The sequence below is a fragment of the Falco punctatus genome, assembly GCF_963210335.1.
Source record: "Falco punctatus genome assembly, chromosome: Z".
In the NCBI taxonomy this organism is placed as follows: Eukaryota; Metazoa; Chordata; class Aves; order Falconiformes; family Falconidae; genus Falco; species Falco punctatus.
In genome coordinates, this window is record NC_137586.1 from 49,247,985 (window position 1) to 49,267,975 (window position 19,991).

The following is a 19,991-nucleotide window of genomic DNA, read 5'->3' on the forward strand; positions in this document are numbered from 1 at the left end:
AAGGCCATTTTCATACAAGCACTTTTGACAGAATTTAATACTAACTTAATGTAGAGTTTGCTGTGAATTCTGTGACTTCTATTTTGATACAATCTGGAGAATTAAGTATGCATTTGGAGGAGCAATGAGTATACAGGCTGAGTATTCACAGACTATCCATTGACATTGATTTGTTTCATTTCACAACGAAACTGTGAGAAGCGAATTTCTTTGAGAGACTTCACAGACCAGGTGTCTCTAGTTCAGTGTCCTGCATTAGCCTTGGATTTATTCATAAAGGGGATCCTTTACATTTTCTAGCACCAATGTAATTTTATAACTCAGCATTTTATAATATATTACCATATTCAAGGGAGAACTGTCTTCTGAGAAGCTGTTACCTTGTGCCTTTTACCTGGATTTATTAAGACTGCCACCTATCATGTAACTGAGACCCTACCATAAGATACACAAAGCTGAAACTTTCATAAGTATTCTCTTTAGAATACAGTAAAAGAAACATCTGGATTTTAATTCACTTGATGTTACAATTAAACCTCGTTTCTAGGATTTAAACATATATTGACAAAAATCACACATCCAAAGCCTTCTCTGTTCAGGAAGAAACTGCAATATTTTAGCACAGAAGGGAAACAAGAATATGGAAGTCAGACTTTTAGCTAAAGAGGTTATCTGTGCACTTAGGAAAGAAAGACAACATTGAAGGCAGCCCTGCTCCCAGGGTGAGTATTTTTCAAGGGGAAGAAAACCAGAGCATCCGAAATTGGAGATGCATTTTTCTAAAAATATGGCTGTAAGACCCTCACCATGGTGCAAGAGGTAAACATAGGAATTATGCTGTAACCCTCAGCAGCTACCTCTACTTGGATCACTTTGGAAGCTATCAAAATATATATATATATCTTAACCAAAAAGGGCAAGGAATCATTGAGAAGAATGACAATGTTGAAAATCTACCCTATGTTACTTTATCCCCTAAATGTTTTCAGTCGTCAGGCAGTTCATGTTAAGCGGTAAGGACAAGGACAGGATGTTTACCACAGAAGACCTGTAGCCACTTCAGCTTGGGTTACTTCATAGCATTAACTCAAGAAGACCCAGGTGTAAAAAGATCTACTCTGACAGAAACCATGCTATGAAACTTCCACACTATGCAAGCTCCAACAGCTTTCTAATACAGACACAGGAATGAGACACTCTTTTATACATGTCCTGTTGAGACGCAAGAGATAATAACTAGCCAGTCTTTTCCTCCTGTGGCCTGATTTTCTCAATACTGAGCAGTGGCAAGTAATGCAAAGTAAATACAGCCCACATATTGCATTTTGTCTTATATCGAGGATCATGGATCTGATATCCTGACTTCAAGCAGAGGCTCTAAGGTTATTTTCCTTAACTGGCACTCAACATTCACAAGGGTTTGTTTGACAATGAACAAGGAAACAAAGCAATGAAATGGCCATAATGCAGTTTTGGTGGGGAAAAAAAAAGAAAGACAGACTGATAAGAAGGTAAGAGCATTCCTAACCTTCTTAATCAATAATAAACAAGGAAAGGGCAAATAAGCATCACTTCTCCCCTTTCAAAAATGTAATGTTTCCCTAGACAAACACTGTTTGTAAGGTGGTCCCCAAGTCTGAGGGGAAAAAAGCGGTAAATTAGGAATACAAAGAACCACTCTTTCTTCTTGCCAGAATGCTCTTCTCCCTCAGCCTGTGATGAACATTTATGATCAGTGTTAACAAAGCAGTAATTTACAATGAAGAGTAACAGATTTACCACTACAAAAAGAATACCACCAGATAAAGCTGCAGCTTCTTCACATGGAAGGCAGGTAGTAACTGCATACCCACAGAATTGTTTTCAGCAGAGAGTGAAATTAAGGGTCAAGTTAGATATGTAAGACAAATTTTTAAATGACAACGTAAACTACTGCCTTTCTGAAAGCACGTATTCCATCAAATTTTACATCCAGACATTGCTAAGAAGAATTCTCTCTTTTTCTCATCACTCTGGTACACACCATGCAGCTCCCGACACACTTTATCTTTGTTGTGGAAGAACCTGAAATGTTAGATACTTTTCAGTCACAAAGACAAACTACAAGTTCTTGTCCTGGGGACTACAACTAAGACTTAAGGCTGAACCCACCTGAAATCCATGCAATTATCACCCCAGAGGCACTGCTGCTCAGTACATTTTAATAGGAAAGGTCAGGCTGTGTCAAACCAAGGATCCAACTCCTTGGGTACCCTTGAAACTACATTTTGGTAACCAACATCCCCATTACCCCTTGGCAGCTGGTTCCACACTTCTACTGCCAGATGGAATGAAACATACTACTTCATGTGTTTCTTTAAAAAGTGAAATGTGGACACATAGAGTATCTTTCAGGCAGAAAAATGAAAATAAACCAAGTGGATATGTGGTCAATGCCATTTTGATACTATAATTACAGAAGCCATACCTGTAAGGTTTTTTTGTCAGATGAAATAGTCACAAATGTCATGCTCCCAAACAAAAGAGGTGGATAAAAGAACAACATATTGCTGCCTTTGCTACGTGCTCTACAACAGCACTTCACTAAAACTTGAGGGATGGTGAGGTCTCTATGTGTGCTCTGAAGTGAAAACTAGATTAACTTGTCTCTCAGCAGAGAGAAAAACTTAATAACTAAATCCTGGGCAGAGGGTCAAAAAATACATTAAAATACAGATACAGGAAACACACACTGCACAGGATCCTGATGATATCCATACTTCACAAGAACAAGGTATACCTCAAAGGCCATAATGATTCAAATATGGAACAACAGCACTTAAAACGTTAACATAATAAAATATCAAATAAATTTTAGGGGGGGAAAAAGGAAATAAATCTCCCCCCCCCGCCCCCCGCCTTTGGACCAACTCCTGGTGCCACTGGTTGAGCAAGGAACCACAAGCATAGCGTATTGACAGCAAGCTTTCCACATTGCGCTGCAAGAGCCAAGAACTTTTTCTGTAAACTGAGGCCTCAATCCACCCCACAACTTCACGTTGCAGCTACGTGCATTTAATAGAGCTTCACATTCACATTTTTATTTTTCTCGTTACATTGTTTATATTACTCTGCATTAATTTCCTCTTTGTGAAGTCCCTTAAACTGCTCATAAAACTGCCTTAAAAAGAAGTAAAATGATCCAATTTGGAGATCAAGGGAGAGAAATGGGTCAATTTTTCATTAGAGATGTAAAGAACAGAAAAGAAAAATATTGTATCACTGATTGCTGTACAAGGCCTGCCAGCAGATACAATTGTGGACTCTTGCATCCCAGGATTTGTCCCAAAATGGTACAGGATGGTTTTTGAGAGAAGGCACCTACAGTCATATTTTAAAAGGTATTTCTGAGCATAGAAACCCAGGTATGCATGATCCTCATGAAAGTTTAATGAGAACAGGGAAAACATATACAACCAAATGCTGATAAACCTCACAGGCTTGAAAATCAAGACAGACATCCTGTAGCTACATAGCAGACATTGGTAGCTATGAAGATGTATGCCTATGCAACCTGACACGAAGCCAGAATCACTCACATGAAAATGAGGTAAGGGGCAAATAAGTAATGTGAAAAAATAACTGCCACTATCCAAAAATCAAGAGGAAAAATCATAAAACTTACATTTATCATGAAGGAATATACAGGCAACAGAGATGACTATGTTCACACAGCTATTCCATATAGAGATTTATCCTTAAATCCTTATTTTCATAAATCTTCTCCAGTTTATAAAGAAAGAGAAAGGGGAAAAAAAAGTTTAAGTTGATGACAAGCCTACTTGGCATAAGCTGCTATAAATATTTCAAAGTTTCCATTTCTTTCTCTTTAAAAAAAAGCACAAATAGTCCTTTTATGTTCCCATTTAAGTAATCACTTCCAGGTTCCATACAGACCCATCCCCATGAGTAATACTTAAAGTCTGCTATTACAAGCAGAATGGATAAAAATGCCCTTTGGCAGAAGTATTATTTTTGTGTAGTTAGACATTTGTATTTCTACCACTTCCCTTGTTTGCTTCCATTCTTCCACCCATCCCTACTTGCATACATACCAGACCTTTAACTTGTGCTGCCAAACAACCTCCCTCCAAAGAGTACATCAGGGGAGAGAAAAAAAGAGCAGGAAAAAAAAAATCAATTTTGCTTTTCAGTGTTGTGTAACAAACAAGCCACAAAAGGACTCTGAGTCAGCAGAAAACAGTAGGCAAATTACTGTTTATCCCCTAGAAATGTTCTGTCTTCTGCCTGGAAGGGAAGCTAGGACACCCACTGAGCCCTACCTACCCTGTTCCAGCTTTGCTGATTCTCCTTGGTTGGCAGGTCACCATATGCATTTCATGGGAACATTTAAAATCATATGCCAGAAAACAGTTAATCAGAATATGGTTATTGAAAACTTGTCACAGAACACAAATCATTCCATCTGAACCACAGCAGATATTCAAAAGCCAATAATCACTGAAATCAATTACTATTAAACCTGCTTTAGCTTTTGTTTCCATGCTGACTCACACTAAACTGCTGTTGTATTCTTTAACCATAATTGTGTTGCAGGAAACTAAGACAGCATTAAGAAAAATTTACTGGAGTTCACTCTAGATTTGTAGCTGGTAGTTTCAAAACTAATAATACTGCACACCTCTACTACTGAACAATCAGTGGGACACGCTTTAAGGAGGCCTAAGTTCTGGCAGACAGCATCCAGCAACTTCATGGAATGGGGTTCCCTTGAAGACCCCCTAGCTGAGTGTCGAAAATAACTAGATTTTTCAGTCAAAAAAATTTATGAGGGTCATAGGAGAGACAACAGGGACAATAACAGGGCAACAGGCAAACATCTGAGATGTATATACAGAAATGTCATAAGTAGAATCAACAGGAAGAACTTTCAAGTCTTCAGAATCAACCAAAATTACCACTGAATCCACCTCACAAAGACTGGGGATAAATCAGAGGGCTGGAATTGGTGTGGAGGGGTGCAAAGAACCTGCTGATTAAATGTAGGGTGAAAAAAAGAGAGAAGGTCTTACACTGTAAATTAAGAATGCATACACTTGCTCTGAAGCTCAGGAAGAGTTGAGAAGCAGACTTTAAAATATCTCTGAGAAAATATAAAATGCTAAAAGAGCCAGGACAATCATGTCTTGTTGCAGAGCTGCTATAGATCACTCAATCAGAGGGAGAAATGCATGACATTTTTCCCTTAAGTAACTAGTAGAGGCATCCAGACTAAAAGAGTTGATAGTAATGAGGACTTCACCAAGAATCCATGGCTGAAGAGGAGAAAAGACAAAAAAGAATATACAAGTCAGTCCAACAAGTTTTTTTGAGACGATTTCTTAGGTGAGGTTGATTTATATTTAACTCTAAGCAAAGGAGAGATGAGTCAAGAAACAGAAGCCAAACTAGCAGTCACAAAATGACAAATTCTTTATTCTGTAGAAAAAAAGAAACAACATTGACAAATCAAAAAAAAAAAAAAAAAAACAACAAAAAACCAAAAAACACTCTGATACAGTAAGGTATGTTGTATTCAGAAAGGGATACAATAACAAACAGAATACCGGTAAGCAGAGTGCCTGGGGATTAAAATCTTGAGTAAAAGGAGTTAAAGAGAGAATTTGTCTTCGCACAGAAGAAACAAGAAGCACAGCAAAGGAACCAAGGCAGCTGGGTAAGAGCTTCTTTATAATTACAAAATATAAAAGGAATTTTTACAATAAATTTAGAAATAGGAACATGTGATGTATGATTTTTCATAGTACAGAGGAATTACAGAAACACATATGGGTAAAATCAGAAAGGTTAAAGCATGCAATGAGTTATAGTCAGCAGCATGGATACATAAGATAGCAAAAATATGTTCTCTATAAGCTGTCTTGTTAAAGAAAATATCAAAAGTAAGGTTCATACTTAACTGGGAATGAAAACAAAACAAAAGAAGAAAGAGGTAGAAGTTGTTTCCTGAAACATGTTTTTAAAAACTGATTAGTTGTGACTTGTGTTTTTAATAAAGGAGTATGATCATACGCTTGAATAGAGGTAGAATGGGCAAATGCTATATAAATCAAGTTATTGTTCAGGTCATCATCAGGGACTGATCTGTCATCCTCTGTCCCACAAAATTCCTCCCAGCAGGCTCTTTCTCAAGGGCCCATCAGATATAGGCAGTGCTCCAAGTTCTCACCTCGTATGATGGGTATGTCATCCAAAGGTAGGACCACATGTGGGCATACAAGGTTAGATTACCAGCAGCTGGTATGTTTGCATGGTTGTGCAACTGTCAGAACTGGGGAGGCATGTCTGAATGACAGTCATGCAGTTTATCTCGACTAGCTTGCTTCTGACCTCTTCAAAATAGAGAACTGGGACATAGGCAAAAAGATTGGTTAGGTGGACTCACCATTGAAAAACTGCCTGCCTGCAGAGTAATTATCTGCTGTTAAATCGGAACAGAAGCTCCAGTAGGATTTCACAGATTTACTGTATTGAATTTTACTCTATAAAATTTAATTAGTAACCTGAATGGTAGACTAGAGTCTGAGTATCAAACCTGTGAGCAACTCCCATGCAGGAGGCAGCATAAGCATCCTGAGGAACAGGTTCAGAGTCTGCTGACAAAAAATGACGTTTACAAACAGGAGGAAGGGCCTAACATCAAAAAAGATGAACTTCAAAAGCATCTGACATATGCAAAATTTAGTAACATTTAAAAACTGCAGCAATAAAAAATACGGAAAAACTACTCAGGTTGTAATAATGCAGAAAAACTTCTGGCTGCCGCAGACAATAAAAAAGTAGACCACAGATCCTTAAGGCTTAAAACCTAAAGAAATCGTACTAGAGCTATCATACTGAGATGCCAGGGAGGATTATTTTGGTCTACTAGATCTTGATGAGAACTGGAAATAATTATTTTGCTGATGAAGTGGTAAGGTCCTTGTCTAACTTTGGGCACCACTGAAAAAAATATAATCAACAGACAGCTCCAAAAGCAACAGGAAACATGAGTCATAAAGAAAAATTGCATAACCAGGATTACGCATAAAAAGACATAGGTAAGCATTTGTCCAATGTATAAAAGATTGTTATAAAAAGGACAGAGAGCATCTATTTCAATTTATACTACAAGATGAAGGAGGAGAAATTAGCCTAATTTGTAGCCCAGAGTCTTTGGGTTGGAAACCAGGAGAGTGTATCTTATTTTGAGGATGGGTAAGCAAAGGAACACACAATATATTCACCGGAGATTTAAGGAGCAAGATAAACATCTGTCAGGACTGGTTTGAAGTACATATAGCCTGCTTTAGAACACGAGCTTGAACAACACCACCTTTTATTTTAAATTTTATTTTTTTCCCTAAACTTTTATGTATATCATTGTGGGGTTTGTCCTACAACTGAAATATCTGCAAGGAACTGGCTTTTCTTTTTTCTTTTCTATTTTTTTTCCCCCTCATTTTAAAAGAAGGTGTTTAATTTCTAATATATTTAAAGGTCCTTCCTAGAAAATCCCTAGATAGTCATTATACCAACCTCCTCTTCCCAGATACAAGCTTGATAGAAATGAAATAGCTACCAACATTTGTCTGGGAATTGGTGGAAGAGGTGGAAGACTTGCTGGACACAAAGTAGACACCTCATGGGCAAAGAAAAAGACAAAATGAAGATAATGGACAGAGTAAGGGTGTACTATGGCTAATTTGAGGGACCCACAGTACTAGCAGGTCTGAGGTACAATTCCCCAGTTCCTGGAGGAAACACTCGTATACATGAAGCCTTCATTCGAAGGACACAAGCAAAGCAATGAGTAGAATCTTATTTGTCTGGCCTAAGCAGACATGAAGCACTTTAAAACAACAGAACAAGTAAGAAGAACCTGCAACTCATCTTTTTAATGTTTGAAGCCAACAGCCCTCTTCTAAAGCCCCTCCTGGTTTAACATGCTTGAATTTGTCTTTAACAGCTGTTAAAGAGGTGCTGTCAAGCGGTGTCTTTTCCAATAAGCAATACCATTTTCCAATAAGCAATACCAAGAGCAAAACTAATACGCAATTGTCACTCCTAGACACCCACTGAGCCTAGATTAGGCCTGAAGTCATGCTGGCCGGAGATGAAAGTAAATTCTGATCACAGTCCAGAGGCTAATTTAATCTGGGAGAGGCAGAGGAGGGAAGAGGGCGTGTTAATTCCTGAACTTAGTTTTTTCCATTCACCTTCACATGGGGAAAAAAGGTGAAGCTGGAAATCTTTTAACGATGGGTGGATATACTGCAGACCAGGTTTAAGCGCATGAGCCAACTTTCAGAAAAAGTATTCAGTCTTAAACTTCAGGCTTACATAAACTAGAGAAAAGTGAAAACACCACTAAATCTCTTCTTAACAGAAAAGATAAGAGTCGAATATTAGTGTCTCTAATACTTTGCAGAAGAATTTTTCCTCTAACAAACACAAATGATTGACCAAGATAATGCAACTAACAGTAGTGAAACAGAAATATAATAGTACATGTTTCTTCTAGATAAGTGGTTATAAATTTGCAACATTAAACAACTTATATAATTAAATAAACAAACATTAACATCTAAAGATATTTAACCTGCACCTACATTAATAACCTCGGATGTTTTGGTTCCCTCCCAAAAAAAACATTAAATAACCTGAATAAATTAACTTCAACTATAGCAAAAATTTTGTGTGTCATTTTTTTGACACACATTAAAAAAATAAATTTGTCATTACACAGGCACTATCCTCAAAAAAATGTTACACCTGAGTCTGTTTCAATTCTGTCCTATCATCCTGTTATCAGAAGTGATCTTTCTCCAGTATTGCTCTATCAAAACTATGTGTTTTGTAGATCAGATTCCTCCATGATGTAGTTTAATATTTTGGTATTTTCCATATTAAGACCAAAATACAACATCAATTGCCAAAAAAAAAAAAAAAAAAAAAAAAAAAAAAACCAAAGAAAATCATAAAAAAAGCCCCAGAAGATAAATCAGTTCATTTCAGTGTTTCTGCACTGAAACTAGCTTTAGGTGATTTCCAATAGAATTATTAAACTCATCTAAACCTTCATTAAAAATCTGCTGTGCTGCTACTTAACCTCAGGAAGCTTCTTCTAAGTGGTGCAACCATAAAGAAATCCACACAGTATGCTCCCACAGCATGCTTTCTGTACATCTAATAGGTCGTTGGGTAGTCTAGCTACATGATAGCATATTCCACAACTGTCTGCTGGACAGCCAGAACGGGGAAGATGTGACCTGACCCCCTACCATTCACTATTATTTATACAATTTCTTTCCCTCAGTTGCTGACACATATTTTGTAATGTTTTCCAATAGTTTTCTTCGGAAACAATTGAAGTTTCTAAAGAGGGCATAGATGTCAATTTGAAAGTACTTCATGGAAGCATAATTATTTCTGAGAAACACAGATTGAAACACAAACTGCATGAATCTAAAGACAGGAAACTCCTTTTCCTCCCAAACCCTTTTTATTATTTTCATATGATGAGCTACCCACCCTTCATCCACTTCAAATTTAATTCCAGTAGGAGAATTTCAGTACAGAACTCATTTATCACGAAGAAAAAGTTCAGAAGGAAATTTATACTGTTCACTGGGGGATGGGTGTGACTGTGCATGTGTGCATGTGTGTGCGTGTGTGTGGGGGATGGGGTGTTACATGGAAATAATCATTATGTTTTGCTTTGTTTCAGATTACTGGCTGTTAGCCCAAATTTCCTCCCCACCTAATCTGTCAAAACGGGTAACAATCTCACTGCCATGAGCACTTAATAAACATTAGAATAATTACTTTCTGCAGTGTGGGTAACCCTGAAATGATGACACACTCTCTTCCCTCCCCCAAGATTAATCCATTACTTATCTGGTCATTTTGTCTGCTTATAGCTGATAGCCTTATGCAGTTCCAGTTCCAAACCAGACAGTCCCTGCTAGACAGTGTGTTAGCGTAATCCTCTTCTTGTTAAAGAAGTTAACTCTACAGACTAGTTATACACTGCAAAAAAGCAGAACAAGTTGGGCTTTTTTTTAAAAGTTGTCTCTACATTCACTACCCATACGTTTTTAGCTTTCTCATCTTCTGGTGTTGTGAAGATTAAAAAGGTTACTAAGCATTTCCACTGCAGTAGTTGTAATGCCAATATAAGAACATAAACAAGAAATCCAACTTTAAAAACCCACATTCTTCAGCCAAACTCTTCCTAATCCCAGAACAGTGTACAACCACATTACTGCTGTTGTTGGGCAGCAGCTCTGCTGCACACCGTCACCACTGAAGCTGTGCCTCACCACTACCACTCAGGCTTGTCTTGCCTTGGCTTCTGTTGCGCCTCCAAGATGGGTAGGGGCTGAAGCCACCTATGTCTCACAAGAAGTGTATCTCCTCTCTGCAGCAAAAAGTCAGAGAAATGAAGATGTCGGGCAGGTTTTCCACTCCAGGTGGTGAACTGGGTTTATGCTGAACTGGGGAATCCCACAGCCCACGGGAGAACAAGCACATCCCGAAGACTCTACCAGAACATCTAGGGGATGGAGACAACTTTCCCCCCTTTGCTTACAAGGGAATCAGTCTGCTCGGAGCAGGAGCCAGTGAACAAGAGACAGGGGAGGAGGAAAAGAGGGAGTAAGACTTATTTTCCTATCCACTTTCTTCCAGAAACTCGTTCACCTCTGGCAAAAATGTTTAATAGGATAGAAATTTTTTTCATGCATGTTATGCAAAGTCCAAATGGGATTTCCAATTACCAATTTTGTAATAATTTCCATGTCAATTAATCCTGAACTGTAGGGGAAAGAAGCCAGTTACCTTCCTGCCCACCGCAGGACAGAACCAAGCTCTCTCTTTCTTCTTTTCTTTTTTTTAGGACTTTTCTGTGTTTAAACACACAGATGAGCCAAAGGCAAGCCATACGAGGTTTTTTCTCCTTAACTTGACTTATTTTATTGTATCTGATCATAACAGTGACTGAGAAAACACGTTCAAAAAGAAACTCTGAACCCTTAATTCAAACATGTAAAGACAAACATCACCAGCAGGATATTATCTTTCATTGCCAGAAAACTACTACCAGTTATATCCCAATATGACCAGAGTAGACCTCTACGGGTCAGAGTTCCTTTGATGTCAATGGAAACCTGCTTTTCAATTAATTCAGAAGAAGGGAAGCATACATATTTCCATTGCAACTCCTAAGCTAAAATCTCACAATAGTACATAAACTCCCTGTTAAATGCAGAACAGATGAGCTTTAAGAAAAAGGTTTCTGCATCATAGAATCTTTCAGTCAAACTGGGAACTAATGTTGATTTATCATCTGTCACTCTCCATTAATACTTCAGTATGAATATTAAAATTGTGTGCATGCTGGGAGGGGAAAAAAAAAGAAAAGTATTCTTTAATACTAGAACTCTTACAAAAATCTAATGACACTTCTGATCCATAAATTTTGAAAGACCAAACTAACAAGAACAACATATCGATGGACCAACTTATAAAAAAAAAAAAGTTTGAACTTAAGAACAGGTTTGCTTAAGTCTTTCCATTTTTGTACTAATTACGGTTCCACTCTGAGCAGTTTTGTAAGAAACATCACAGCATTCCTGGGTTATTGCCTCAATGATTTCCAAAGCAGTGTGCTCAGCTTACTTTCCAGTTCTGCAAATCTGACTTGGAAGCCCATTGTCAAGCTGAGGTACACCCTCCTGATAAAAATCAAGAATAAAGATGAGCAAAAGTCTGCTATATGCGACACTTCAGGAAATCTATCATCTCCATCAGCATGGCAGAGATTACATTGCTGCCTTGTCAGTAAACCAGGTGAAAGATGAACCATAAGGAAGGAAGATAAAATCAGCTCTCATGGATGAAAAAATTACAAGTTTAGCATGCAATTGCTATAATTGTCTATGTTTCAGCTGAAATATCACCATCTCCATCCATTTCTTCACTAACGCTCACCTGTGTAAGTCTCGTATTTCATAGCTCAACTGGAGCCACTGACGTGATTACAGATTGCTTGCAGGACACTGTACAAAGCTAGACAGGTTTGCTCAAACTGATTTCACTAGGAATAAATGCTAAACTTGCTGACAAAACAGAATTTTTTTAAGTTCCCTGAACTTTCCTGGCAGAAGGTGGCTGCAGATAGACTTTATGGTGCAGATACATAAATTCTTTCTTATGTGAAATATATAATAAACACTGTGTTTAATGAAGAAAATTTCCACCTTCCTAGTTGCCCTATACAATTAAAAAAAATATGTATCCACACCTATGAGATTTCTACATTTTATACTATTTCAAGTTGATGGCTTGGAAACTTGTGTGCAACATTTTTTTGGCAATCAGCATAAATACCAAACAAACTCGGCCAACTGAAAAAAAAAATGCTTTTTTCCAAGTGTCACTTTCCTGCCCTGATAACATTTCTATATTAGCGAGAACAAGAAGAAACACTAAATAAAATATATCACTTTTTAAAATTATTATTAGCCAGCAGATTTTTCCCAGTCTAGTATGCTAGCAATTGTCAATGTTGCACCTTTTTTTTCTCTGGCTAACCAGATGGCTAAACACAGAGATCTCTGCCTAAGCAATGACACAGTTTAGAGCTTGCCTAACACATGAAAGATAAGAAGGTGAGTCTGCCCCCTTCCAGGGTCAGAAGAATTGGTTGTCTCTCCCTTGAGCATCTCTGATGTTAGATTACTGAGAGATGAGATGGCAGAAGTTAAATTGTTGCATGTACAATGAGATCCGTCCATTTCCTCCAAACAAGACTCAGCCATATAATTTCTCAGGAACAATTTAAAATACTAATAATCTGCTACTGTTGTTACCTGAAGAAAACGCCAGACGTATCAAGAGCCTTTCCTCTGAAGCTGAAGACAAAACTTCAGAAATGTTGAGAAAATACTATATAATGTGTCGCACCCATGTTTTTTGGACAAACTTTTCTTATCTGGTCATGAATTATGAACTGCAATGTCCCACTGTTACAGGTGTACCAAACATCTATGACAGAGTACGAAGTTGTACTTTCCTTTGATTGTTCCCCTTTGTACTCTGTTGTCACAGTTGACTTGTAGTACTTATACTTCAAACACCTGAAAATTAAAGCTTACAACACAATCCAGACTGGCATATTCATGACTAGAAACGCAGCTTACAATTTCTTAAAGTAATTTAAAAGTAATGTTTACAATATGCTCTTGCACTCAATCTGTAATCTTTGATGATAAATTAGCTAATATTATGTGGAGAAACATTGTGCAGTTGCCATCACAGCATTAGGAGAAGATAAAGCCCTGATATGAACAACCAATGCACTGTGGCCTGGGCCAGAATGCTGTCTCTAACACTGGACGTAAATATACATAAAGAGAGAAAATGTATATCTGATATATTTAATTTTGTTTATATTTCCATGTACTATATGTACAAAGAATGCAGCCAAATCTGCATACAAATAGACTTCAGAATTGGTAATTTATTCAGACCTTCTCTGATTTGATACTTGGAAACTGTTTTTCTGGGGTATAACTAGAAACTTATTTCAAACTTTAAAGAACAGCACAACACAAGATTTTTTTAAGTTACCGTAAAAAATTATGATCAACCACAAAAGTTCTATTACAGTTTGTCAGAGTAAAAGCGAATATACTGTTTTGCCAGAAAGACTGAATCCAACGGTGATTGGCTTACATTTTCTTTTTACTTTTTAATGTTCTCTTATAAATTTCTATCTGGTGTGTTACTGCCTGAAAGTAATTTCAAATAGGTGAAAGCTGATAGCAACAGTGAAGTTTTCTCTGCCAGAAGTAGACATGTAAAAAAAAAAAAAAAAAAAACTTTGCAAGCATGTTATGCTATTTAAAATGAGACTCTAAGGCACCACAAGGAGAAACCCTTAATAAATCAACGGCACACTGTATACAGTAATTCACCTACAGTACTGAAGAGAGATGTTGTTAAAATCTACTAATCCATTTTTGGCATGAACTGCAAACAGGCGAGATAGTTTACAAACACAGGTTATAAGCACTGTTGCTAGAGCTGCCATTCCTGTGATCTCAGGCAAACTCTGAAGCATGTTGCTTCCTTTCCGAAAAGCTTAAATATGTTTCCTCCCCCCTCACACCCTTAGCTCTGGACAGTTGAATCATTCTCACAGCAGATAAATCTTTCTGACGGCTGATTATTCTGATCGGGAGAAAAAAGGCACTGTGCGTGACAGGGACCCTTTTGTTTCATTACAGGCACAACAATCTGTTTTCCATTGAAGAGAGTTTTTAGTTCTCCCTCCGCAACATTTTTCTTTAATTATGATAAAAGACAGTAACTTAATCAGGCATAAATCCTGTTCAAGCGAACATAATAAAGGGGTTAACTTTAGAGGCAAAAAGTGAGACATGTGACCTCTCAATTACTGCTCTGGATAATGCACCACTAAAACACTGACAAGTGAAAAATTGTTTGTTCCTCAAATTGGCACTGGTATCACTAGAAAAAACAATTAAAGAAACCCACAATTGTATTTATTTTGATTAACATGCTTTGCCTAGAATGTAACTATTCAAGTTATATAATTATTTTGACTTCTCCAATAGCACAGCCATAGGCACAGCTACTCCTAGAGAAAAACATTTTGTCATATACTATTTATTTCAGAAACTCTGTAGAATAGCATCTCAATTTGTCAAATAAGCTGAAAAAATTAAGAGGTTTGGACTGATACCAGGTGATAAAGATACTACCTTCATAGCTAGGCTAGCTGATGGCATAGTACAGGCAAGATGTATATGAACACTAGGATCTGCATCCTCAGAGTACAATCAGAATTCTCACTCGTTGCCAAGTCCAAGAACTGGCATGAAACTGCAGTTTTAACTTGGTTTAGTTGTTGGAACCAAAACTCAGCCTGACCAGCTAAACTGCAGAACTGGCCATAATCACACAGAAACAGCCATCGGTTTCTTGTTAAGCTGTGAATAGGCTGCCTGTATTTCACCCACTCCAATGTAGCAGGACACCACCTCTACCATCTTCTCAAGGAACTGAGTATGACAATATCCCAAATGACTTGCCTCGTAAAAACTGGAAACAATGGTAAAAGAGGGAGAACACGGTCTCAGAGGAGCAAAGTGAGAGGGTGTACCAGCAGACTTATGTGCAAGGTAGCCTAGAAAGTAGGGGCGGGTGAGCAGGAGTTATGAGAAAAACATGAAGAGATCCCAAGATGACAGACCAGGGAGTTAAGATATCTTTGGGATAGAGGCATGAGCTGTTGTTAGACATGGAGGGGAGACATCAAGGGAAAGAAATTTGAGGGCTAAAATTTGGAAGTCACTGGAAACTTGGATAGGGAGTGCAGAATGTATTCTAATTGAACAGGTATTGAATCTTACTGAGCAGAAGAGGCCACAGGCAGTTCATTGGCCCTGAAGACAAGCGAGACAGCATGGGCCATGCCCACATACCTGCAAACTTTCACTGCCAGGAGGATGGCAACGTCAAATCTAACCCTGGGAACACACCTTGCCACGTGCTCCTCCCCCACATTGTACTCCTGCCCTGCCAGAGTTAGACCTACAGGCTAAAACCATGGCAGAGAGCATACTCCTCCACAAACCACAGCCAGCTGCAGGCTGGCGTCCAAGCATCAACCTAGATCCTGTTTTGTTCATGGTAAGGTCATAGCCCAAGCTCCTGGCCTGAAAAGATGGTGGACACTGGGGAAAGACAACAGGGAGAAAAATTCACCATTAAAGACTACCTGGGGGAGTCATAAGGAGTCCCCTAATTATGGAGGAATAGGAAAATCAGACACAAAGACCTTGGTGGGCAGAATAAGTGGATTGCATTGGTTTAGCGCAACAAGGGCAGCGTGCAGACCTGGCAAAGTACACAAGTGCTTCATTCCTACCCTAAGCAGCAGTAGCTGCCATCCCCATTGACAAGGTACATCAATCATCCCAGTGAGGCTCCCCACAGTGTCTCTCAGTCATGTCTGCTTTGTAGTTAATACCTTCTTTGCATAACTAGCGCCAAGATAGTAGTTTGTAAGACTCTGATTCTAAATGAAATGTAGAATTGAATGAAAAATATAGGTTTGGTTAATTGGTTAAAGATATTCCTTTGGTTGCTTAAATTAAAGACATTTCTTAAAGCTGAACAAAATATCAAACGTTCAAACTATAGATGTCAAAAGGAGGAGAAATTGCTTGGGTTTGGGTTGTTTGGGTTTTTTTGCTGGGGCTTTTTTTTGGGGGGGGGGGGGGGCGCAGGGGCGTTGGGGGGGGGGGGGTTTGGTGGTGGTTTTTTTTTTTTTGCCAGTCTGGAGTGCATTATTTCAGGCAGCATGGAACTGCCTGTGGCTATAGTTACAGAGCAGACTTTAAATGAAAACTGGTGTTGGTCTGCATAATATTTTGTGCACCTGGGGAAAATATTTATCTAAGCAAGAGCCAGATCTGTGGCCACCAAACACGTTGAGGACTCATGTGCATTATGTTCAATGGAATCTTTGAAAGTACCAGCAGACATTTATTTTATTTAAGATAACTTCTCTTTAAGATTTTTGAACAAAACTTAGCAAAAGAAATACCATATTGAAGTAGAAACTATGATATTCACACAATGTGGCCGAATTTGCTACACAGTTACTCTCATAGCACGTATTTTCAATGTGATTTTTACAATGACAATTTAGGTTTACATAAATCACACTTGTAATTATTTTCCCCCTATTAGGCATTTAATAACTTTAAAACGTAAACATATACTTAGAGATTTAATATCTTTACTATCAAACTACCCTTTTTAAAAGTCGTATGCAGATTTACTCATGCACACAAGTGGTTTTTTTGCAGAAAAAACATTCATGATCTGCCATACTAGCTTTGCAGTAATTCAACATCCAAATGCCTGACTTTTAGGCTGTGTGATGGTGTACAGAACTGAAAGTAGAACCAGAAATGCTTCCTTATCAGGAAAGCAGACATTTTAAAGTACCGGTATTCTTTGTTTATATAGAAAGCTTAATACATAAACACACATTCCTATGCTGCCACGCAGTCCCAACATCTCCCTGTTCATATTAGTGTGCTCCTGCATCTAACTACTAAATTAGTTGAGACACAGGGGAAGTTTTAGTTAACGTAAACTAAATTTGAACCATTTAAAGTATAGATCACTGTCTATTTTTCTTTCCCAGAATAAAATATAATATGACAACCAATTCAAATACATCCACAGCAAAAGTACAGTTTATGTTATCCCTCCCCCCACATGTTAAAAGAGCTTATTTTGTAAGAGAACTCTATACTAAAGATCGTCCCTGTTACAGAACTGCATTTAAGTACCCTCCTAATCCTGAAATAATTAAAATCTGCTAAGGTAGTAAGGTACTAAGTCTGTAAAGAGTTTATTGAAGAAATGTTCTCTGCATCCCGAATGGCAACTACAAAGTTTCCACTGACATACACAGGCATTTTTCCTAACCAAGCAGAAGTATTCCTTCTCAACTAAAAGCGGAATTGTTGATGGAACCACAATTTATGCGCTGGAGCACAGCTGCCTCAAGCCACGTCAAGAAGCATCCTCAGCACATCATCAGCACTGCCCTGCTCTTTAGCCACATGTTCCTTGGAGTAATTGGTTTTTGAAAGAGCTCAGACTGTAAATTACCTCTGACAAATTGATTTTCATTTTGTCTTCTAATGTAAGAAGACCAGAGATGCCACTTAAAATTATATTAAAGAGATTATTTCTTGTCCCTAGTGACCATATTGCCTGGACTATGCCAAATACAGTATACAAGCCATCCTTTACTACCTCTGACCTGCAATTTATTTTATATCCATAGGTAACCCAAGCTGAGGCAGAGGAAAATTAAAATGGCCAGCTGGAAAGGGGGGCAAACAACAATTTTGCTGCAAAAATCATCACAGAAGTCCATGAAAAACATGCTAAGATTGCCGGGGAAAAATCTGAAAATAAAGATCCTAATTGTTTCTAAGGAAACGATGCAGAAGTAGGTCTATTCTGAGATCATCTTAGTGGGAATGTAATTTTTCCGGAACATGTAATAAAAAGGAATAAAAAACTTTGTAACTTTACTGCCTTTACTAACAAGCTTACACTCTGTTAACTGAAACATATCTTTAGTCCCAGAAATTACACTGGATAATGAGAATATACAATTCTAAGCAAGTACATTTCTTGCAAATTTCAGTTCTAATTTACAATAATTTGTAAGCACTATTAAATCTGTAAAATCCTTTCACACCAATGCATCTCAAAGTATTTTATCCATTTATATACAGCCATAGCTAGTTTTAGAAGCCCAAACCAAGTCAAGTGAGGAAACCTAAATCTTGATTTATTTTTTTTAGGTGACTTTGTTTGACTATGTTTCACCAATTAGTATTTTTCAAGATGAGGGAGATGCAAGGCTAGACATCACAGTTGGAAATAAAATTGGTTTTCACACCTCCATGCAGTGAATTTGCATTACTGGATCACAAGCATAGCAGGTTAAGTGAAATCTGATAGACAAAGGAAATATTAGTGGTTGTCCCCACACTTGATTTTCCAAATAATGGGATAAAGATCACATAGTTACTTCTACTGCTAAGCAGGATTCCTTGGGTCTTTTTCTTTGTTTATTATGTAATAGAATGCACTGTATTCAGGGCATGCTCAGTACAAATTAAAAAGCACCAACACTTAGAAATTACCCCTGCTCTTAATCTCTCTTGAATTTCAGAGCCTGTCAGTACAGGGGGAGGAAGAAGAAAAAAAAAGAAAAAAAAAAAAAAAAAAAAGAGTAGGTTGTGTTTTTTTTTTACTGCCTTAACAATCCATTTGTCAGAAGAAAGAGGCTTTGATTGTTGGCAATGAGCAAAACACTCAGAAATCTGTGGTTGGACCAAAAAAGTCACTTCTACTGCAATAATGGAAAACATAAACCCATCATTCAAAAAAAAAAAAAAAAGAAAAAGAAAAACAGGCTTAGCTTTCTTAAAACAGTGAATCACATATATGTTTTGTCCCGGAAATTCTTTACATCAATTAAAAAATGAAGGCTTACCAATATCCCATCTAAGCCTGGAAAATGTAGGGGTTTGGGTATTTCTTTTTTCCTTAAAGCTGTATGTCTTCATTTTAAAGGGCACTGTTTGTTCTTTCTCCCTCCATTTTCTGCTTGCAAAACAACACCCTTATGGCTACACAGATAATATTCCAAAAAACAATGCAATGTTTTCATCCCAAATTCACAACTAGGTTAATACAGTGTTAGGACTCTTGAGTAAATTTACAACTGCTGCCTGCATCCCCACAGGCAGTAAAACTATCAAGAAGCACATCAGTTTCCCATAGCTTATAAAAGCTCCAAAGAAGTGTGAAATTAGGAGTTCACGTTATTATCTAAGGAGAAAGACCCAAAAGATACAGGCTGGGAGTAGCAGGGTCCTCCTGTGCTATCTCATCAATACCCTGCATGAGCCAGCTGCACGCTGGGAGCCGTACAACCTCCTGCTCAACCAGATGGGTACCCAGTTTCTCCCCCAAACCTGCAGCCAGTAGTGTTTCCAGTTTTGCTAGCAAACGAACATCCAACACAAGCACCCACGCTCATGTAATGAGGCTGATGAGAGAACAGAGGAAGTCACTGTCCCTTCACAACCAACCTCCAGAAATGTTTTCTATACCTTCAGACACATAAGGGTAATTCCTGACCAAACTCAACCCATTCAGCTTTACACAACTGCAATTCAAGGTTTCTCTCAAACTGCATGAACTTCAAATCCATTTTCTTTATGTACTGTATGTTCCAGCTCTTTGGAGCCCTTAGCAAGGCTGAGCTGCACTTCTAGCAGGCGGGGGGGGGGGGGGGGGGGGGGGGGGGGAGG

General features: G+C 38.0%; 1 protein-coding gene across 4 annotated transcripts in view; it reads right to left on the reverse strand.

The window, feature by feature from the left end:
• Positions 1-19,991, reverse strand: part of ROR2 (receptor tyrosine kinase like orphan receptor 2) — a 160,770-nt gene that overhangs the window by 102,865 nt on the left and 37,914 nt on the right. The window lies entirely within an intron of this gene.